Source organism: Copadichromis virginalis, linkage group LG10 (assembly GCF_057382275.1).
Source record: "Copadichromis virginalis isolate Kocher_CV1m ecotype Utaka linkage group LG10, C_Virginalis_male_GT1.1, whole genome shotgun sequence".
Lineage (NCBI taxonomy): Eukaryota > Metazoa > Chordata > Actinopteri > Cichliformes > Cichlidae > Copadichromis > Copadichromis virginalis.
The window spans coordinates 2,297,173-2,321,132 of NC_140627.1; the positions used below are offsets into that span (position 1 = coordinate 2,297,173).

General features: G+C 41.0%; 1 protein-coding gene across 10 annotated transcripts in view; it reads left to right on the forward strand.

The window, feature by feature from the left end:
• The window catches only part of auts2a (activator of transcription and developmental regulator AUTS2 a), a 346,590-nt gene that overhangs the window by 172,330 nt on the left and 150,300 nt on the right, over positions 1–23,960 (forward strand). The gene's annotated exons all lie outside the window — the stretch shown is intronic.

A 23,960-nucleotide genomic window follows, 5' to 3' on the forward strand; every position in this document is an offset into this window, starting at 1 on the left:
GCATCGCGTGTCTGCTTGTTTATGTTCCACATAAACCTTTCACAATAAAGCTCAAGATCCTGTTGAGACTAAAAAATGAACCTTAGACTCAAACGTTAGAACAGGCTTCTCCCCGCAGCACGCCGTGTAATAAATACTCACGAAGAAAACGGCGGCCGTTACAACTTATGTCTAAAAATGTATCGTTTCATGCATCGGTTACAACACTCGACTCCAGCTACACGACGCGCAGCTGGAAACACTTCACACAAGTCGAGCTGCCCGAGATTCACAGAATTTACAGAAAATGTTACATTTTTGTGATTTATATCGTTATCGGACGATAGATGTTTTATATCAGGATATGAGATTTTGGTCGTATCGCACAGCCCTAGTGTACACCCACCCAACAAATTAGGAAAGAGTCTCATTTTGTAATGAATTCATCAAACAAAACAAGGATCAGTAATTTAAGAAGTGCGAAAAGTCACGTTTTATGTTGGGAATTGTTACCAAAACAAAATTCCAAGATTCACTGTTTGTGCTTTAAGTTCATGAATTGCATTTAGTAAAGTCGCAGTGACACACAGCTCTGCAGGTGCTGCTGTGTGAGAACAGATGATCTTAACATTTAACTTTTGCTGGTGCGTGTCCGTTAATATGTGCACTTTCACCACTTCTCCTATCGAGCGGCCATGTTTGTATTGCTTGTTTTTCATATCTCAGCAGGGTGAACAAAGCCCGTTAGTCTTCCACACTGATGGTGTTTAAATATAGTCTACCTGTAATACTGCACATTGCTCTGATTTTCTTCCTCTTGAATGCAAAGCCATGTGGAACGTTTTGTTTCATCAGTAAGGACGTTTGTGTATTCACTGCCCGTCTCCTTGATTCCCCCACAGCCTGATTTTTACCATATTGCAGAATCTTTTCTTTTGATGAACTTACTCAGGAATAAAATTGTCACAACCTTTCCACCTTTTCTGGTATTCTGCTGCCAGATGACCTGAGCGGATTTAAAGCCTCAGCGTTGCATTCTTCTGCTTGTGTCTGTGATGAGTTTATGTCTCACATATTCCCACGTTTAATCTTGAACTGTTAGTTTTCTGATCCTTTCGTGCTCAAAGAGGAGAATAGGATCTAAATTGTGAGATAATTTCTTTGGCCTTAATTGCATGGCTCCAGCGTAAGCTGTGCAGCTCTCACCAATCCTTTTAGAACTACTTAAATGTTCCGCTTGGATGTGGATTAGTGGATAATGGGCCCAGCAGCAGGCCAGGTACAAGCTATTGAAGTGTTCCTGAGATAGCCTTGGCGGGCCCTTGGGGTAGAGGGGGAGGGTTCATTGTTGGTGTGACAGTTTGGCTGAGTGGATTACATGCAGTTTAGGGACTGTATTGGATTGGGGCTGTGCCCAATTATCCTCTTGGATTGGATTGCAAGTGAGTAACCTCCTATCCCAATTTCCAGTGCACCAGGTGAAGCCTATAGGATCCTGCTGCTGCACATTCTCAGAAACCATTAAGCCAGTGAGCCCAAACATAAAGTAGTCATGTTCACAGCAGGGTGTGATAGCAAAAAGTCTTGTCCCCACTATACCTCGTCTCCAAACTGCAAAGCTCAACATAGATTTATGGAGTGGAAAACTACTTTTGCTACCATTCGCTGTATTTTGCCCATCGAACACTTTGACACTAAATTTCACAGAATCCAGAACATATTTAACTGTTTGAAAGAGAAACCTGCTTGAAGGTAGTATTACAGGTTTATAAGGTCTGTGAAGAAACCTATCATTAGGTTAATCTGGCTGCACCAACAGATCGTTATTGTGCGACTTTTTGTTGGAAGACTTTTCAACAATAAGGGACTTTTTACGGTGGCCCTGAGAGACCAAACAGACTGCAACTTAAGAAAGCACCAGCAATAAGAAAAATGCTGCAAAAGCAGACACAACACAACGGAAATGGGAAAAAACTGATTTCCAAAAGCACACAGGAAGTGTTTCTGGGGAGACAATAACCCGACGGACCAGTTGCAGGAACCAAAATATGCTAGATAAGTGTGTTTTAATCTCTTGATTCATATAATACTGATGACGGATTCTAATAGTCAGGCTAACACACTTACCTCTCATCTTTCCTCACAAAACCGACATTTCTTTTAAGTGTCTCCCGGCGCAATTCTTAGCATATTTTGGTTCCTGCAACTGGTCCGTCGGGTTATCTTTTACCGCAACTTTAAGTCTGACAGTAATATTCAACTTAGCTTCTTTTACTGTACTAATAACGTCAATAACAATCAATCAATCAATCTTTATTTATAAAGCACTTTTCATACAAAAAATGTAGCACAAAGCCCACCCCACCCTCCAACTCACTCCCCACACTCTCATTAACATAACAGTTATGAGTCTGTTTGTGTGACATGGCATGCACACGAGACTCTCAAATGTTGTTTTCTTTAAAAGCATCCTCCCCACACATCTCTGCCCTGATAATGGATGCCTGGTTGTTCATAATTAGTCATTTGAGCCGTCGAGTATGCGCTGTGGTGCATGTTTGCGTTATTATGCGATAAAATAATCACTTGTGTCCATTCTTGACTGCACTGAAACTTCTGGGTGAAATGGCTGATTAATTAGACAAATCAGTCGTTTACATGTTTGGTGTGATTAAAAGGGCTTGTCTCATTTTCTTTTGGTCATAAAAGCAACATCCACGCATAATAAATAACAACATTTACATACTTTCCTTCAGTAGAAACATTATTTGTGGACTGTATAACATACTACGTCATGTTGCTAGTACAATTTTAATTCTAAAAAACATTTTTACTGGCAAAAGAGCTTGCACAACCTGCTGTCACCCTCTCACTTTTTCCTGGAAACTGCAAGTGGATAACAGCAGTCCTCTGGCAGTGCTCATCTGATTCCATCAGGAAGAGGAAAAGCAGCACTGGCCCTTGGGAATACTGTGCCTGAAAATGGTAATTTGCCAGCTCTAGCAAATCCTGTGAGAGCAGGGAAGATGAAGAGTAGACAGATTTCACTTGCTTTATTTATTAAATTTGATAACCGGTACAGGCCTCCAGAGAGGCAGAAACATTCTGCTCCATGTCATTTAGAAGGAGGAAGAGAATATGGTGGAGATCCGTCTAAGACCTCCCAATCATTCAGCTCGGATCGCATTAGGCATCACTGAGTCCACAGCCTCATTCATTGGTGTGATGCAGCTCCTGTCTGTCAAAGTGAAAATATCCTATTCAAAGGCCTTTGTATATGTAGAGGTCTTGTTTTGGCTTCTCTGTTTGTGGAGCTAAATCTTTCATTGCAAGGTTTAAGTCCATCCAATGCAAGAAGACTGACTTCACAGTCGGATTTATTCGCTTTAATAGACCAAAAGTGTTGCCTTACTTGTTTTTTATAAGAGTGCGTGAACGTGCCGTGAGCTGGCATTTTGGTAAAGAGGAAGCTAATTGATTAGCTGACAAGCAATGTTTGGTGTCAGGCAAGCAAAGAGACTAGCTCAAGTCTTTGCTTCCCCAGGCTATTATTTAATACAACTGTGTTGTTCTCAGCTTCCTCCCTTTGTCCAGGAAAACTCACTGCCCTCTCAGTCCTCAGAAAGCTCCTCAGGGACACCTCACACAACTCAGAGGAGAGGGGGGGGGAGACGAACATAGCCACAAAGCCATACTTGAGAGGTATCGCTTTGCAATCTGCCCGTCTCCCAGCTCTGGCGTCTCATTTGTTCTGTGTGCTGATGTGCGTCAGGGCTTCGGGGCAAGGTGATAGTCTCGGGGGACAAGCTGCAAAGGAAAGTTACCTGAGGAGATAAGACAGTAAGGGAGAGGGGGGGGAATCCTTTTTCTGCACTGTGGATCTTTGTGTTTCTGCAAAAGACACTAGCAGCAGTTTAGCTGCAGAAACTTGGCTGCAGAGCCAGAGGTCCTTGAATGGGTTGGCGTTGAATGGCTCGGCTCCTTTGAATATCCTCTCCTTGAATAAGAGGTCTTTGACAAGAGAGGGCTTTGTGATGCTTCTGTGCTGCTTTGCCGTTATCGGCGCTGCTGGCTCCATGCGCCGAGGAGCTGCAGCTCCTGTTGCAAGTGTCTCTGATGGCGCTTGTTTCTGTTCACGTTTGAGGTCATCATTGAACGGCATTCTCGATCACCCTGTGATTTTAGGTAATAATGACGTGATTGACCACACCGCCAGGCACTTCCAATTTTTAATCCCTCCCGCTAAATTCCTGAGCCTCGTAATTCTTCAAATTATAGAAGCTCATATAGTTTTTTTTGTAATTAACAAATCACAATTTAATCCACAGTGCATGACAATTCAATTTGTTGATTGCCCCCCTCCCCCTAAACCTCCATCTCTCCTCTATTTGGGAGTGAAAAGGAAAGAAAAATAATCTCGCTGAATGTATTAATTCAACATGATGAATCCTGTATTCAAGTCAGTGGAGTGAATAATTAAAATTAGCTGATAAAACTTTCAGCAGAATTACTTTGCCGAAATTGCTGAACAGATGTGTCATTTTAATGAAAATCCACAGCCAAGCTCCTTTCCCCTTCCCCTCTGTTGGATAAAAATATTATTCCCATGGCACATTCTTAATTTGGTGGTAAATACACTCACAGCCGTCTCCGGAAGGGTGGGCGGGAGCGGGCTGAGAGCGAGGAAGAGCAACTTGTCACACTTAGTAACTTGATTTCTCCCCCTGCATGCAGTAACAGCAATCTACAGTAATTCACAGCACTCCATTGTTGCAGCAAGTCCCAAGGAGGACTTATTAAAATGCAATAATCTCCCTATTTAAACAGAAACAATAACCATTAGAATTCCCGCAGATCTAAAACAGAGCGTAAGCCCCCATCTGCTGTGAATGATTAGAGTCTTGACGAGGGAATTTAATTTGCAACATTCAAAGATGGGAATCTGAGCAGATCTCTCCTCCGAGACTCTCACCCTCATACTCATTTGCCTCTCGCTTTATTTGTCTTTTTAATTATTTATTTAGCTGCCACTAAAGTTGCTCTAGAGAGGAGGCATTGGATGCGCCCAGGCTACACAACAATGTACTTTAGTGCAGCCCTTTGTAAAGCATTTGTTCTGTTGTGTATATACATGTATATATATCATCCTGCACTCAGTTCAACGTGCAATAAAGTGAGAGGGGAGTGCACTGACAGGCAGGGTGGCAGTTATCCTTTTATATTTTGTTGCGTGCACACATCCTCTATCACACAGCGCATCATAGAAACTGTCTGCCTACATCTGTGTGAGACGTTCTTAAAGAACAACAACAGCGTGTTAGTGGCTCTCTGAGGCTGGAAAAACAGTGCTTTAAACAAAATGCTAGCAAACCCAAGTATGGTACATTCATGTCATTTAATTTTATACAAACGACACCTAGGAGTCAAACTTTGTAAACCATATTTTCCGCACTATAAGGCGCACTTAAAATCCTTTAATCTTCTCAAAAATCGTCAGTGCGCTTATGTATGAATTCTGGTTGTGCTTACTGACCTCGAACCGATTTTATGTGGTACACGGCGCACAGCAATGTGTCTTAATGTTTTAGTCCGACTTTTCTGAGCTACGAAGCCGCACCGCTTGATGGATTGTTGGAGCATTACGGCTGCCGTAGTCAGGAGCCTCGCAGAGGAATCTGGGTCCTAAACGTCGTCTGTTTCAGGTCCCAAAGTCAAACGAACACTGCAGCATCACTGAGAGTTAAAAACTGTCTAAATTCTTTCATCTTTAATAAAGTGATATATGAATGGTGTAACAATTAAGTTTAACATCCAGGCATCCATGAAAACAGGATTTATTACATTAAACGGAGTTAAAAGTTAGCAGGAAGTTAGCTCGCTAGCTTCCACCTAAACATGATATAGCATGTTCTGACTGAGAGGTTTCTGAAAGAATTCAAACGTACAGCTCTGCTATCACTTCCAACATAAATGAAGACAGAAAACTAAACAGCAGTGACGTTTGTAGGGTTACTGAAGTTGGGCTAGCTGGTATATAATGATGTGCTATGTGATTGCGACACAGCTATGTTAGCATAAACACAGTGAAGCTGGAGGATGAAGCTAACATTTTTTCCACTCGATAAAAGTTAACGTGAGGGTTCCTGATGGTTAGGGACAAATGCAATCGCATGGCAGGATGCTGTAAACGGACCAAACTTCAGTCAGGAGAACAACTGAGATAATCCATCCACAATACGAGGTTAGTCATTAATATACTGCAACAACATGGGAATAGAGCAGCTGCCAGAGAACTCAGCATTAATGAATCAATGGTACAGAAGTGGAGGAAGCAAGAAGAATGAGTTGAGGAAAGTTCGACTTATCTGGCTGTTTGGTTTCACTTAATGTGCCTTATAATCTGGTGCGCCTTATGGTCCGAAAAATATGGTAATTGTTTAAAATGATCTTGCGCACTAGTTTTCCAGAGTTTTTTTCCCAACATTGGTTGCTTTTCGCTCATTTTCATCAATCCAGCCATTGACCACAACCAGTTTGGGAATGAGGAGAAAGGACAAGAACACTGAAGCGAAAAACAAACTGTTGAAGAGAGTAGACAAAAGTTACTGACATCAGCAGTGTCATGTAACACATCACGAGTAAAAAGAGTGGCATGAAGTAGAAATGCTCAGTGCGTCATGGGAAGTCACCCACCAGCCTGAACCTATAGCAGGGTAGCTGAGGGTCATCCGATCCAATCTTAGCTTTAGCAAAAAAAATGACAGTTGGACGTGTCTATCTCCTGAACCCAGACTGGAAGTAGCTGCCTCCCATTCTTAAACACAAACCTTCAGACTGTTAGGATCATATGATGCTGTCAGGCATTTAAGTTGTGGTGGGGGTCTCACCATTTGAGGTTATGCATTAAAGGTGGAGGATTTTTTTCAGTGCATTTCTGGATTTAACGGGAAGCCAGTGGCGCGACGCTAATATGGTAGAAAAACTATCTTCTTATTTAGTACCTGTCAGGTCTCTAGATGCTGCATTTTAGGACAGTCTGATAATAAAGATTACAGTTACAAAGAAGCACTACAGTAATCCAGCCTTGGTCTAACGATGCACAGAATAGTTTTTCAGCATCACTCTCAGACAGGACGTTTCTAATTTTGGCAGAATTGCACAGATAAAGGATGGGCGTACCAAATGTTTGGAGCGTTACTAGAAGCTAAGGCAAAGTATCTGGTACGACCATGTTTCTGAAATACAGAAATTTAAAATAGAAAATTAAAAAAATCACACAGGCCTTTAGGTCTCTAAGACATGCCCCTGGTTTAATCCGGTTGATGTTAAATCTGTGAACCACATGCAGCTCTTTCAAAGGCTGCTTGTCCCCAGCGATACGTTAGCAGTAATCGTTTGATGGTATCTCCGCTAGAATGCGTATTTCTTCTCTTTTGTATTAAATGATGATCAGTACACAACCTTGCTCTAACCCTCCCTTTTGGATTCCGAGTGCATCAATCCACTGAAGCAGCAGCTTTTCATTATTTCAAATAAAGGAGAGCTCCACCCTCAGTATTCAGTACCTTAGCAGGCTAAAATGTAGCAGGTGCATTGCTAAATATACGTTAAAAAGTGCCTTACTCTGCAAGTTTCTGTATTCCCGTGGGCTCCTTGTGCTACTGATCTCTCTGCCTGGTATCATCCATTTCTGGCTGAGAGTTCCAAGCGAATCCTAATTCCTGTCTGTGGTTACTGGTACACCCTAGAGACTTCAGATAATGAGCTTGGGGGTTTCAAAAAAGTAGAGTGCCAGTCTCAGAAGGTGTTGTTGAGTTATGGATGGGGGGTGGGGTGTTGGAGGGGTTTCCACTGGAGCCTCCAGAGACCCAGTTAGGACCAGACCTTTGGCAGAAGGCACATTATTTCCCAATTTGAAAGGGAAGCTGTGCCCCTTTGAGTAGCATCTAATTGGCACTTGGTGGAGGAAGACATGAGGGGAAACATTTTACTCATACATTAGTGCCAGCAAAAGGTCTTTTAAATGTGGTAATAGCATAACATTTGTTACTGGAAGAAATCACTTGTGACTTATTGCAACTCGGACTAATATAGAAACGGAGAAAAATGTGTTTGCTCACATTTTACTCATTTGATTTTTGTTGCTTTTGATGTAATAACTTTAGATTCAGTCACACTCTAATCTCGTATTTTTTAATTTGTAACTTTCCTGTTTTCTGAGCAATCACTGCATGCACCATGTTACATTACCACGGCGATTACCATGGCTACATACATGTTAGCTTCATCTGTAGCCAGGCTGGTAGCAAACGCACAGCTTTTCTGTTCATACATTGTTAGTGACTCTGCTTTGCAGAGAAACAACACTCTGCTCATTAGGTGCAATTAACTTTATTATTTCCAAACTGAAGCTTTTTGATTAGAAGTGTTTGTCCCGTCCACCGAGCGTTACCATTAGCAGTACAGCCACAGCTACCATGTTTTTCTCCTAGAGAGCAGCATCTCATTCAAAACACGAGTCACACTTGTTTGCTAAAACACTCCTGGGTCCCTGGGTTTAGCTCGAGGAGAGAGGCTAAATTGTTACACTAGCTCAGTAATATGTAAAGATAATGAGCACCATCATTAGTTCACACATTTCTTCTGACAGCAACATGAACAGTGAGACTGAAAGCAATTTGAATATTTCCTCCACATCATCTGATGATGTTCTTTTAGCACTGTCAGTGTCTCAGTCGCGTTGTTGCTGCTCGTTCCAGATTGTTGTTATAAATCTCTCTGTTCCAACAAAGCATTAAATAACGTTAATGATAGATGCATAATGTTACGCAGTGTGACGTCCGTCATAGCAATATTGGATTCAATTATACAAAGGAGTAATTTGGGCAGTGGAGGAAACGTGGACCTGCAGATGTGAGTTCAACTGTAGAAAATCAGTTTTTGATAGAAAATGTAACTGTGTATCAAGTTTGCATATAAAATATGTATTTGTAATACACAAAGTTTCATTTTTACGTCTGTCGCACAACAATGTGAATCCTTGACTTTATAATCTGTAAGTCAGCTTTTTCATAGATAAGGCTTGTCTTACTTTTGCTTAACCATGAACTTGATGTGATGTTATTCTTCCTATTATAACTCAATTATAATTCATAGTGTAACTAAATAATCTGTTGAATAAATGGAATTTTATCGTGCCACCATATTTCCATTTAAAACGTAAGTACGCATAATCTATCTTGATAAAGTTACGTGAACATGACATAAATTTGTTGGTTACATTTCATTTAATTATGTAGCTTTAATTTATTAACCTCTCACTGAGTCCAAATAATTGGATTTAGTAAATCCAACAAAATCTGTGTTCATTTACTCAGCATCTGTCAAATACTTCAAAGCAACAACATTTGCATTATTATATCAACTATTATGTACTTTGTGTAACAAGTGTCACTCTTGTTGAATGAAGTAATACAGGGTTAGAAAGTATTATGAATATTAGATTCAGGTAAATGACATAATTAACACACGTCCAAAGAAATGGAACATTTCTCTGTAACTGGCACCAGTTCACAGCATTATTGTCACAACCAGTTCTTCCCCCTTTAACACCTCTTTCAACCTATGACTCTGTTTATGCTATATTTTCTTCAGTTGCTGTTTACACCCCACAAACCACAGAATTACTCAAAGGTTTAGTTTGTGCTGAGGATGTTCAGCACTGTCGTGGACGTGTATGGATGATACATGTTTGTAAAGCTGTTTCCATTATTGCTCTGGGTTCTGTGGAGGGATGAATTTAAGTGCTAAAACTGGTGAATCAGAATGAAATACCTGCACTGTGTTGTAACAGACACTAGTTTCACTTTTCTTTCTTCCATGTTGAAAACTTGAGTGTTTCTATTTTGTTGCTCTGGCTCTAAACATGCACACTCATTAGCAATAATATGCCAGATAATCTACTTTCTGAAACATAACGTGACCGAGAGTTGCAAAACTGGCTTCAATTTTCATTCAGTATGACTTGAAATGAGTGACTGAGACCATAAACGTTCTTCTGTAGGACCAGAATATTTTTTGCAAACACATGTAGAGGCTTCATTTTACACCAGTGGCTTTCCAGGGTTTCTGAAAGTCTTTCAAAGTTTTTATGTTTTGTTTTTTTTATATCGGCTGCTTTTTCCACTCAATTCAGTCCATGTGTAGATACAACACGTTACACACAACTTAGCAAAGAACCAATTTTTAACTAAATATGTGGAGGTCACCTGAGAAAGTTCAGGCTGAGCTGAAGACAGTTGCTCAAACCAAACATTGACTTTCAGACTCATAAGAATGGTACACATCTGTTTTTGTCGTATGTCCTGCACGTCCACGTATGCTTGTGCAGTTTAACAGGTCGTTGCACATGTTTCCCATTTTCTTAGCCAAAAAAAAAAAAAGGGTGGTTCAAGACTTTTGCACAATAATTGTCAAGACTAAACATGTTTATAAAGATTCTGAATTGGTTACCTGGTTTTTTAATAAGTGTGTTAAACCAAATACCAAAGGTGCTGACTCCCATCAGTCTTGTTGTTTTGAGAGTTTGTGCCTGGGATGACAATAAATATCTTTAAACGTGTGTTTAAGTCCAAACAGCAGACCACACGTCTGTGCGGTGCTAGCCGAACCACTGAGAACAGCGACTGGGCGTCTTCTGGCTGCACATCTGTGCCACGTACGGCCGCGTCACTGTTGTCTTCATCATGCCGTTAGCCCCCATGTCTGAATTCTGTGTGATAAAAACACAAATCTACTTTTAAAAGAAGAAATTATAAAAGTAGAAACATTTCAGAGTTTACCTTAATATCAGTTTTCAAGAATCCCACAGATGGATGATCCTGATTTGTCCTGTAATATAGAAAACAGTTTTAATCTTTGGCGATATAATGAATTAAACATTTCACCATTCCCTGATGAACACACAGACACTGCATGCATGTGCACAACAGTGTGGTTGCTAATGTTAACACAACCAGACTAACACTCCCACCAGTTTGAACCAAAGGAGATACTTTTGCCATATTTCTGATTGATTTACTAAAGCCATAACTTTACAATGATATATCATGTAAATGCGTAAGTATGTATCAGTTATTGCATATCTCAGTGTCACCATGCACTGTGCACAGTAGGCTCTAGTGGAGTCCAAGAACAATAATGAGAAGCTCACTCTAAGCCCAAGTACATAAATGTGCATCTGCTTTGACATGTGTAAAAACTTACTGTGACGAGCAGATGAAGGACGCGCCTTTATTTTGTGATGTGCATCTATAAAGACAAGCATACTGCAACACTTACATTTTAACTGTAAAACACACACAAAGAGCTCTAATTTCAAACTTGAGGCATGTGTTGTTGCTGTAATATTAACCAGTGAGAGAAGTGGGTTTGTTCCGATACTTACTGTATTGAAAGGTTGGGAGCGTGGGCTTAACCGTGCACTATCTGCCTATGATCACTTTGAGACAGCATGATGTCAACATGATGTCAAACAACGTAGCATAGGGTTGAGTTTAAGTAAAGGTTTATTAACTACATTTACTCATCACTCCTACAGAAATGAATAGATTCAGGTCTACATTTATACACATGCATTACTTACCCTTGATATTAAACAACTGGCAGCTCTGAAGATGTGTCAGCTCGACAACCTTCCCTCTGCTTTGATTGGAGCATGTGCAACATTTAGAGATCCAGTTGATCTAAATCATCTTTGAACCATATACAAACAACATTTAATAACCGTAAACATAATATATTTAGAGTAATCAAGCATTTTTAAATCGCATAATCAAACAAGTGCCTTAGTTGACTTTTTTGACTGTGCATATGTGAAATAAGGCACCTTTGGGATGTGCTGTGTGATGCTCTCATGGACCAAATCCTGGGGAATGTTTCCAGCACCTTGTTAAATTTATGCCATGAAGAATTCAGGCAGCCCTGGATGCAAAACGTTTTCTAATCTCTACCTAATGAAGTGGCTGCTGAGTGTGTTGTATCTGCTGGTGTTGATTAGTAGATTAAGAAAAAGTTGAGAGTTTTGCGATGTAAATGGAGTAGAGTAAATGTAAAGTTAGTGCTCATCCTTGGACAGTCGGGTGATGAAACGCTGCATGTTTCAGGTTTGCATGTGTGCCTTTAGACCAGCTGAGCTGCATCCTCAGAGAGCTGGCTTTGATTTTCTTTAAAAATCTTTTTTAATGTGGGTACCTAAATATTACACGGATTCCTTTGATGAATAATTCCTCTTGAATAGCATTGCGTCCGTTGTTGCCTTTTCGTACTCTACTCATCCTTTCCCTTTCAAGATGAGCAAGAACAACAGCCTCCAAATCAAATAGTTGCCATAATGTGTAAATTGACTGATCTCAGCCAGCGTACCTCCACGTTCCACTCCTCATCTACTAAACCCCTCGCTCCCTGCAGCTTCTGATGCAGTTAATTAATGAAGGAAGAAAACTGGAAGTGCTCTCTGCAAAGGTAAGGTAGTGAAACTCTGGTGGCTCTGCTTAATGAGGCTAATTATCCATTGTGGATGTCCAATCCAGTTGGGCTTTATTTTGATTGCTTTGATTAATTACAACACACCGAGTGCTACTCTTACAGCCTATTAGAATGGCAGAAAATGAAAAGCACTGCAGCTAACTGCTAAAGCAGCAAAGGACTTGCGTTCAGGAGAATATCGAAGGACTACGGGAGAATCCCGAACGTCAGCTTTTTTGATCCGGGTCAAGTGCAATTTAGTAAACTTACCCAATTGCTTCATTTTACGAGTTAACGTTTTAGCGTCTGATCAAAATCCTCTCATTTTTATATTTCTTCACATATTTACCGTAAAGAAGAAGGCAGAGCTTTCCACTGGCAGCAAAAGCTCTTTATCAGGCAGTTTTCATGGTATTTAACTGAGCTGTAGAAACTGTTTTCATTCTGCACTCAGCTGACTGTGACATTAATGCCACCTGATTGGACGAGCTGCCTGCTTGTGTTTCGTCAGTGCAGTATGTTTAAATATCGTGATGAGGTATGCGTCTTTGTGTTTCCTCACCGAGAGGTTGATGGTAAATGCATCCATCGTTAGCTTTGGTTACTTTTGCTCGGCTTTGTTTTTACCATCTTCAGTACCTCGTATGGTTGTTTATGGCATTTTCTTGGATACCTATTGAAAATGGCACAAATCTCATTTATCGTGATAACGATTACGTGATGTTTTCTAATAAACGTGCATAAAGTCCTCATTGGAAATCAACTTCTGTGGAACGTGACGGCCGCTGACAGAAATAACCGAGGACAACGTTATTGCAAATCGTAAAGCAGGTTATCAGTCCGTATCGTATTTCCCATGAGCGCCGCTAGTTGAAAGGTTTTACAGTGACTCATGCATGCGCTTAACATCAGTGTAGCAGAAAATAGTCGAAAATCTGTCAAGATTTATGCTCTTAAGGAACAGATTGTCTCCACAGCCATTTGGCTCCAACATAGTGTGGAAAATCATAATGAAGAGAGGCAAGTCGGGGGAAAGAAATCTCGACCTGAATTTTGTTGGTTTGGTGACAATGAGAACGATAAGTGCTTTTGACAATTGTGAATGATGATCTGCCACGGGCCTGCGAGCTGCACTGCAGCTAAATTACCGCTGTCACACACACTTTTCACGATGGCCAACCCTCCTGCGAATCACCTAATGTGACAAATCACAACCTTAATTCTTCATTAATTCACGGGGAAAAAGGAGGATTTGGTCATGTAATTTTTCCCTCACGGACGGTTCAAGACTCCAATAACCAGCCGTTTACAGCTGACTGAGCAGGAATTGCTCCACCCCCCAACCTCTACCCTCTCTTCTCCTCCACTTTTTACAACATCGACACGGTGGCTGTGAAACCTAGTGATGCTTACAGCCAGACTTATTGCTGTGGTTATCTTTAATGACTTTGAAATGTATTGGCCTCGTTAATAAGCAGCGAGGTTATCAATTCCTCTAATTAGGCTGCGTGCTCCCCGAAGAAATTTCACATTAAAGAGCCAAAAGATGAGTCAAGCGAGGGTGGGGGGGTGCAGAGGGTTACACAGTGCAGTGGGAGGTGGTGGTGGTGTTTGGAGCCAAATTTCAAAGCCCGTTACCCCGTCTGGGAGGATTAGCATTAAGTTATTGTGCCCCCTACTACCACCCATCTCCCATCCGCCGCACTTCTTCCCTCTTCTCTTGAAAATGACTGTTTCGCTTAGACATTACAGCTAACAGCGGATGTGTCCGTGCGGGGGGCAGGGTGGGTTTGGCGGGGTGGGCTGGGTGGTGGTAATGGGACATGAGCACTGCTGAGGTGTGTAATACGATCAGGAGTTACTGTCGCAGAGCATTGATGTGCATATCTCAGGCTGACACGTTGAGGCCGCGGCGAGGCCATTTGGGTAAGCTTTATGTGGCGTTACGGGGCAGCTTCGGCCTTTTAGGTCACACGTCTGCCTTCTGTTTATGTCACGTTTCTGTGCTTAGCCTTTCTTAGCATCTGTGTGTTATTTATTTCAGAAAAACTAAGAAAGGATTTTTGTGACGATCATCGCCGTCTGAACGTTCCTAATTATTCATTTGAGCCGTCCCGTAGGATCCACAGGTAAAGGTGGAACCATGTCTTTGTGACTTTCTGCTTGTAATGTATTTGTGTGTGTGCACGTACACTTTGTACACACTCTTCTACTTGTGTGTCACCATTCATGCGCAAATGTGAAAATAGAGCTTAGCCATAAATGGTTCTAATTTATTTGTGCTGCAGCCCAAGCAGCCAGACTGAGCTTCCTGCAAATTTATAGCCAAATGTCACTTTTACATGATGGGTTTGTAACAAATATCTGCTGCATATTGTTAAATTAATCTTCCATTTAAAATTAATGGAGTTAGACTCCCTGGGTTCAATGTAATTTGGTGTTCACAGGCAGCGCGTAACGCGGTGTGAATACAGAATGAGTTGCGGCCAAACGGCCTAATCTTCCATCACCTTGAACCTGAGAGGAGAGGACGCCTCATCCAGCAGTGGCTAATGAGATTGTGCTCACCTCCCGGGAGAAAGAGAGACAGGGAGGGAGGCAGGCGGGGTTTGTTGGGAGGGAGGTTGGATCGACGGAGGAAACGAGGACGGATGCCTTGAAGTACGCCGGTGCGGGGAAAAGGAGAGCGGGAGATGTATAGAGCAGGCACCTGATAGCAGCTCGTAGCTTCCACCACTTGTCTTGTTTTGTTCAGCTCTAAGTCGTGCCGGAGGACGCGGCTGATGTATGTATGAGAGCCGGGGCACGTTCAGATGAAATGACTTCTATATCATTATTTCACAATCCTCACCTGGCCGTGACAAAGACAGAGGACATATTTCACAGTTAAGGATGCAGTACTCAGCGGGACTGTGTGTCTCTCCATAATTCATACAATGAGGAAAGATTCCCCTGCACAAGCCAGGCCATATTATTGTGGAAGAAACCACAGGGGATGGCTTTCCTCTATCACATGCTTCTTATACAGCAGGCTCACCTTCCTCACCTTCACTCGTGATATTTAAAAAAGTCAATTTGATGGTAAATTCTGTTCGTCTGAGCAAAATCAGAAGCGTGTGAAGTTCTTTAATTCTTATATCTGCTGCCTGTGCGCTGCACTGCCCTGCAGCAGACAGAGCCAGCACTTAGAGCTCATACGGTTGGTTTTGGATGAAGGTGTAGCTTTCCAGCTCTGTGGTTTAACTGTCCTGCAGTGCCATCACAAGATTGTCCCACAGTAAAGCCCATGGACATGCATGACGGAGACATCATGCAATACTTAAAAAAAAGATTTTCAGGGAATGTTTCCTCATCTCTAAAATATTGGAAATTATGTAGCAAACTGTATACATTTGTATTTTTTAAGTGATAATATAAACAAAAACAAACTTAAATGCAAAGAACGTCGAGATAAATTATGCTTCTGTGTGAATGTGTCAGTTTCATTAGTGATCAGTGTAGTTTGATGCTACCTGCTCGCAGCATCCATGAGTATGGATACACTGATTAGAGGTAAGAGGAATTGGCTCTGGATTAAAATACTGTTTACAGATGTATACAGATACTTCTATTAAGCCATGCCCAGTCATCGTGCACGCAGCGAATGGCAAAATCAAGGAAAAAGGAAAGCAGCTGTTAACGTTCTGTGCAAGGAAATGTGTCCTTTTGAACACGGACACGGCACCGGATGGTACTGGAATATGCGTCATTAGACTTCCTAACATGCAACTTACATAGTCGGGACAATGGGTTTCATAAAACATGGGAGCCATTTATGGTGAACGCTGGTTTGGATATTGGCACTATTTTCTCCCTGGTTTAATATAAGCATGCCACTGCTACCTTACTTGTGTGCTAGCTTGATCTCATAATCAAAGTGTCTGATTCTCTATTTGTTTACTTGTATTTCTGAGCCGGGTTTCTGTTTTGTTCTGTTGGTTTTGTTGTGTTTAATGTTGGTGTTATTGAAAAAGTTTAAAACTCAATAAATACATGAAGAGAACCAAACCATGCCCAGCACCACGTAGCTTCTCTATTAGCACTTTTCCTCCCTTTGGCTGTTCTTTTTCATTTTCCTGGCTTGCAGATACTAATTTACACACCTACAGTCTCGTTTGTTTGTTCATTTGTTCATTGATCCTATTGATCCGCTCTGTTGATTCCTTATGCTAGCGTATAATCAGTGTACCTTGGTCTTGCTAGTGTTGTGTAGAAGCTGAGCAACATGTCCAAATCCTTAAAATGCTGCACATTATCCAAAGCTGATGCTCTCAGGCCCCTCCTCCCTAAGAGGAAATGACATGTTTCCACAGTTCTCAGCAGCTAATCAAACACACGATGTGCCATCCATCTCTTAGCATGTCTTGGTGATCTTTCATGTCTCTGAGGCACTACTTCGCTCAGTGACTTGCTAGCGCCGTTTGACCAATGTGCTGCTGCCGTCTCTCCCTTTAGGAGTCAGTGGCTCAGTATAGATCAGCAAACAAGTTGCTGTTGAGCCAGCGTTAAAACGAGGTGAAAGATTTTGCATTTGTCTGTAAAAAATTGATCTGCACAGTTTATACTGATAATCACAGCCCCTCCCCAACTGCTTTTATGACTTCCTCCTAGGTCAAAATGTGTTGAGTGGGCGGCGGGTTATAAAGTTCCAGCCGGGAACATTTGTTTAATTACTTAAATCCGTCCGATCAAAGCTTTTCCAGCAATTATCTCAGTGCTTTCAGGTTCCTAACAAAGCAGTACATGGATTAAAGCAGCTGGACTTGCTCACAGCAAACATTGCCCTTTACAGGGTCAAATGGGGGTTATTAACATGTGAGCTCAGTGTGTAGGTGGTGTATTGAAATTGCCAGCAGATGTGTTTGGCACGGATAGACTTCTTAGCAGTCGGGCATTAGACAGGCATTAAAAGAGAATTGCAACCTTAAAATTAATCTTACAATTGAGGTTTCATTGAGGTCAGCTCTGTTAATGGAGTTAAGTGCATTTATCTAAAGGCTTATAAACCGTGTGCTCACTAAAGCAAAGCTGCATTCACACTGGGACATGACAATCACAGACCATACAAACTCAGGGACATTCAACTTTAAGTGAATGTAGGCAAAATAATCCCTGAGAACCCAGCACACAGTTTGCAATCAGTCAATCAATCAATCAATCAATTACAGAGCTCACTGATCTGTAATTGGATACTAATCTGCTTGCAAGATCCCCCTGCTCAGGAAGGCACCGTCTTAAGTTGGATGGAGGAACATTAAGGTTCTTTATAACTTTTATGTAACGTGATTTTTTTCTTGTCTCTCTCCTTTAAACTGAAACTACCATAAAAAATTAGAGACTAACAAATTGAGCAAGAGATCAACTAATTATTTCCCCCATTTATTAAGCGAGTTAAGTCTGGCTGTGATCGGTCCTGGGGTGGCAAATGAAACCAAGCTTTCCAAAACATGTTGTTAATCAGGTTTGTAAAGCTTTGTTCCCCTTAATAAATGAAGTCATCATTTAAAGTCTGTGTTGTTGTTGTTTTGTATTTACTTTTTGATTGTATTAGAATTTTTGGATGATGTGAAATGTGTGTGACAAATGTGCAGAAAAGTAAGAAATCAAGGAGGCAAATACTTTAAGTTGATTTTAAAGCAGGTGTGTATCAGCATGCATTACTGTTATACAGTCAGAATGATTTCAGTTACAAAATAATGAAGCATGTTGGTGGTTTTTGCCTCAGCATTTATAGTTTATCAGCATGAGGAGCACAACCTTGTAAACTGTCCATGCAGAGCTTCCTGCTACATTCGGTTTGTTAAAATGCTCGTCAGTCTGGGAAAACATGAACTGCTTGATTTGTAGAAAACGTCTTGGACTGTAATGTGTTGATCATCTTATTTTGTTAGATTAAACCACTGGGTGGGCGTATCGGGTGTCGGTTTAAATCCTATTTGTCAACTCGATCTTTCTCTGTGGCTTCCTCTAAGTTCAGATCCTCCGTCAGCTCTCTCGCCTATGGGGTGCCTCAGGGCTCTGTCTTGGGACCATTATTGTTTTTGTTGTATTTACTCCCTCTTCTGCAACTTCTTAGCTCTTACTCTATTTCATATCATTGTTATGCAGATGATATTCAGCTATATATCTCTGATGTTTCTAAGCTCCAAATCCTGCAGTCCTGCTTAGATTCTGTTAGAGATCGGCTGGCTGGTAATTACCTTCAACTAAATGCTGATAAAACGGAAGTCATTGTCTTTGCTCCTAAGAAGTTTGTTCCCCTCGTGGTTAAAAATCGAGGTCCTCTTGCTTCTTATATTAAACCCTCCATTGGGAAACTTGGTGTTACACTTGACCCAGCTCTGACGCTGGACACACACGTTAAATCTTTGGTTCGCTCTTGTTTTTACCATTTAAGAAATATCGCTGAGTCCCATTGTGTCACGTTCTGAATTGGAAATGATTATTCGTGCTTTTGTTTCATCTCGCTTAGATTATTGTAATTCCTTGTTTACTTGCTTGAGTACGACTGCAGGGTGTTTAGAATGCTGCTGCCAGGCTTCTGACAAAGCATCACAAATGCTCCCATGCCACTCCCCTGCTGATTCAGCTGCATTGGCTCCCTGTCAAGTTCAGGGTCCAATTTAAGATCATAACCATGACTTATAGGGCCCTGCACGGTGTAGCTCCAACTTACTTAAGTGATCTTCTTCTTTCTCATCACCCCAGCAGGTCCCTGAGGTCTTGTGACCAGGGGTTGCTGGTTGTCCAGCATACAAGGTTAAAAACAGAAGGTGACAGAGCGTTTGTATCAGCGGCTCCCAGACTCTGGAACTCGCTCCCTTTGAGTTTGAGATCTGTGGACTCAGTCACGTCTTTTAAAAAGCAGTTTAAACTCGCTTTTGGTTGATTTTGTTTTGTTTTAGATTTTAATGTCTGTTTTCTGCCTCTGTAAAGCACTTTGTGATTTTATCTTGAAAGGTGCTATATAAGTACAATTTTACTTTACTTTACTTACTTTAATGTAGAAGCTGCAGCTGCTGTCAGCTTTCAGGAGTTAAATCTCTGCAGCAACATCAGATACAGAAACTTAGCTCCTCACTGTAATAGCTGAATAAACAGGCCATTGCTGTGCAATAAAACTTTTTCAGGGCCTTTGTATTTATTTGAAGAGTAAAGTTTTATCACACTGCTGTAAACACAGCTTTGCAATAAACATAAACAGCTATAGTGGATCGGCTGTTTTTGTTGCTGTGCCAGATGTTTGTTATAACCGTTACAGTTAAAAACATCAGGCTCAAGAACATCTGGTCTGCATCCTGACTGCTTAAACCATTCAGTACGTAGATGATGTGTTATGGTTGCAAATTGATGTGTACTATACAGTATATGTGTCTTAGGAAGTTACATATTTGGATGAGGAGACATTTGATACAGGGTCTACTGATGCAGCCAGTGTGCTATATTTTGACTGCACAAACTGCACACAAGGAGTTCTAGTTTTGTAGATGCACAAATGTTGATATTCTGTGTAAAATGTTTATAGAATAGAAGCAGGGATTTGTAAATTGTGTAAAATTCATATCTAATTGACAGTGGTGCAAAACAACAACTGAAAAGTTGTTTTTCAAAAAAAAAGTGGTTCTCTTGAATTTGACGCCAGCGTCGTCTCACAACTGCATTAACATGTATTATAAGCAAGCATAATAAAAGTGTGTCAGAGGTAAAGACAGAGCCGACCGCTGTTGAAGCACCACTCAAGTTTAACAGCTTAACAACCACGAGTTGTAACCATGTTTCTTAATGTAAAATTGCAAAGAATTTGATTTTTATTATCAGGAATACAAAATTTAACACTTAACAACATCCAAAGAATTCTTTGTAAACAATCGTCAAGGGCAGAAATCAAAAACATAAATGATGGTGTAGAAATCTGTCATGTAAAGAAAAAACAGCCACATGTTCTGATGTCACAGGTCAAAGATCAGCAGTAACTGCTGAGTTAGCCTTAACCTATTATTCCAGCAAGTTTCGCTACTAATTAATGTTTCCTTATTAGATATAAAGCTGCGTATCAGAGGTGATGTTAGCGTGATCCAGATGTTTTAGCCAGTTATACATGAGTGTTACAGCATCTTAGTTTTGTTGAGCTGTTTCTTGCAGCACTGAACATTACTCGTGATCTCCTCACAGTAGATTTGTGGCCACATGTATTTTCAGACAAAAATAGCGTTACTGCCCTGCAAATCTCAGAAACAGTGCGTCCAACCGGACACCCAGGATGGCATTACCTTGGCCTCCTGTGAGGAGCCTTGGAGACTTTAACTGGCACATTGAACACATATCTAGGACTGCTTATTTGTGCAGCATTTCCAGAATTCGAAACATCCTGTGTTGAACTGTTGGTGCATTTTTATTAATGTTTTTGCTTCTACAGTAGGATGGACTATTGTAACTCGTATCAGACTGTTCTAAAAGCTCCTGAGAATCCTTCTGTTGGTGCAGCCACAATCCTGCCAAGGACCAGACAGAAAGTGCAGTTTTAGCGCAGTAGCTTCTCTTCATTGGCTTCTTGTTAAATCCAAAAATCCTCCTCCTCGCACAAACAGCATTGAATGGTCAGACCATCATATATTAAAGTCCTCTATCCTAATAGAGCACATTGAATTGAGTTCAGGCTTACTGCGTCCGTGACGGTAAAAAATCGAGGGTTTGTCTTACACTGATTTTATTGTGCAACAGTAAAGCAGCCTCCCTGCTGGGATCACACTGTAGTCCTGCACAGGTTTTAGCTTTAAGTTTGTTTTTTTGTTTATGCTAAAATAAAGAAATGAGGGAATTAATTATTTGAATTTGTACGTTTGCTCACTTACAAGAAATCTACAGTCTTTTTGATGGAGCATCAGGCAGGATGTCAACCAAAAATCCAGAAAAACAACACATTACATAAAAATTCTAAATTGATTTTCATGCCGTTGAGTAAAGTGAGCCCCAAGCACAACGTGACTTAGTACTTGGTGGTGAAACCCTTGTTAGCAAGCACAGCGGTAAGAAGTTTCTTGTAGTTGGTCACCAGGTTTGCACACATCTCAGGGGGGATTATGGTTTCTTGGCTGCTGCTTGGCAACTCAAAGCTTCAGTTCCCTCCACAGATTTTCTGGAGACTGGCTAGGCCGCTCCATGACCTAAATTTGCTTCTTTAGCCACTCCTTTGTTGCCTTGGTGGTACGTTTTTAGTCATTGTCATGCTGGAAGAGTTATCCACAACACATCTAGTGTTCTGGCTGAATAAAGGAGGTTCTCATCTATTATTTTAAGTTGTCCTGTGACCCCAAACCATAATGGTTCTTGTATGTGTGGGTGGTGTTCTTTAGTTCATACTTTCTCTTCCTCCAAACACGGTGGGTCGAGTTGACGGCAGAGAGCTTGATTTTGGTTCCATCAGCACTTTTGCTCAAACCCTCTGAATCATTTGTATTTTCACCGACAGTTTTAAGCTACTTTTTAAATTCAGGGAATTTAAAATAGAAAGTAGCTCGTCCACAGAAGGACTGGTAGCTCCCCTTACAATAAGGGTTCAGATCGCGCGAACAGGTGTGAATGTGTGTGTTTAGTTAGTTTGTTTGTTTGCTTGTTTTAATCAATTTTAAATCATGCTTTTTATTTGTTTTTGTTTCTAATGTCTCTGTAAAGCACTTTGAATCACCTTGTTGTTGAATTGTGCTATACAAATAAATTTGCCTTGCCTTGCCTTGCCTACTGCTGCAAGATTTAAATCGATTGGTGTGCTACCAGTGCTGGTGGTGACTGTGGTCCTAACCTCCCTCAAGTCATTGACGAGCTCCTCCTGGGTAGTTTTATGAAATCATCTTCACCCTGTGAGGCAAATCTTACATGCAGCTCCAGACTGAAGGCGACTGATGGTCATTTTGTATTTCTTTCATTTCTGAACAGCTGCTCCGACGTTGTCACCAAGCTTCTTCTTGATGCTCGTGTAGCCCGTTCCAGCCGTGTGCAGGTCTACAGACGTATGACCTTTGTAAGCTCTTTGGTGTTGCCCTGAATATCATGGAGTCTGTGGACAAATGTGCTTTATACACATTATGAGTTGGATCCAGAATATCTGTGATTGCTTTACTGTAATCTATGGGCACACACAGTCAGTCTGTGGTAGCCAGAATTCAAATGCTGATTTCACTCAATGACATGCAAATCAATTTCTAATTTTAATGTAACAACTTTTCTGGATTTTTGGTTTGTTTTCTGTTTTTCTTCATTAAAATTAAAGTAATATGAAAATTAGAGACTGTTGATTTCTTTGTAAGTTCAACAGGGAATCAATCGAATCTCCTCACTGTATGTTGCTAATACTGAGTACTGCTATTTTTTTATTTAATTTTCTCAAATGTACGTTAAATCCCTAAACTTCACTTAGACCAGGGTTATGTTTTAGATAAGAAATATATTCCTTAGCATACAGTCAGGAGTAAGAGCAGGTGCTACTTATTTGACTGACAGAGCTTTGGAGTTTGAATCATGCTTTTCTGAAAACTCAAAGAGTCTCAGAGTTAAAGCTCGAGGCTGCACAGAAACCAGTTCATTCAGCAGGCTCGGCTCTGCTCAGTATTAAGTCGTCAAAGCTGTTGTTTTCACGTTTCCTGGAAGTGTTACTCGTCATGTGTTCTGGAGGATTCCAGCTGAAGGCTTGGAAAGTTTAAAAGGCAGACAAAATAGTTTTCCTTTGATGTCTCCTTCGCTGGCACCTTCCATCTTTTTAAACGATTTGAGAACTTTCTGTTGATGTTCAGCGTGCGTTCGTACTGAAACGTTTCCTTTCCACAAGCCTTCAGCTTATGACTTTCACCTTGTTTCCCCAAAACATCACCTTTGACTCTTCCTCTCTTACATCTGCACAGCCCTAGGCTCTACCCAAGGCTGTTTTCAAAGCCGTGTGAGCAGTATTGAACCCACTTTAACAACTGAAATATGACCAGAGCTATCCTGGAAAAAAACGTGGAAATAATACCATTTTTGTCTCTCAGCAGGTGCACAGTTGACCTTTCCTTTTAGATTTCACTGTTTTCTGAATCACTGTATTAATATAGCATGTAAATGATTCTATGTATTGATGGAGCCTGCTCTTTACTGACAGCATGTCTGTTTTATGTAGCAGCGAAAGACTTGACCAGATTAAAATCTCATCGCTGTGTAAGAGTGTCTTTATTAAATAACACTGAACTCAAAATCAATGTCACAGCCAATGGCAGCATTCAGAGGATGATGTTGTCAACTCCTCGAGATTCCCCAAGGAAACATGTCGAACATTTCAAAAGCCTTCCGAGGGCGTATGGGGACGATGAATAATTGCATCTCTTCACCAAGTGAACGTGCGATAACATCGACTCCTATCAAATTTAACTCGCTTCCTTTTTCGCATG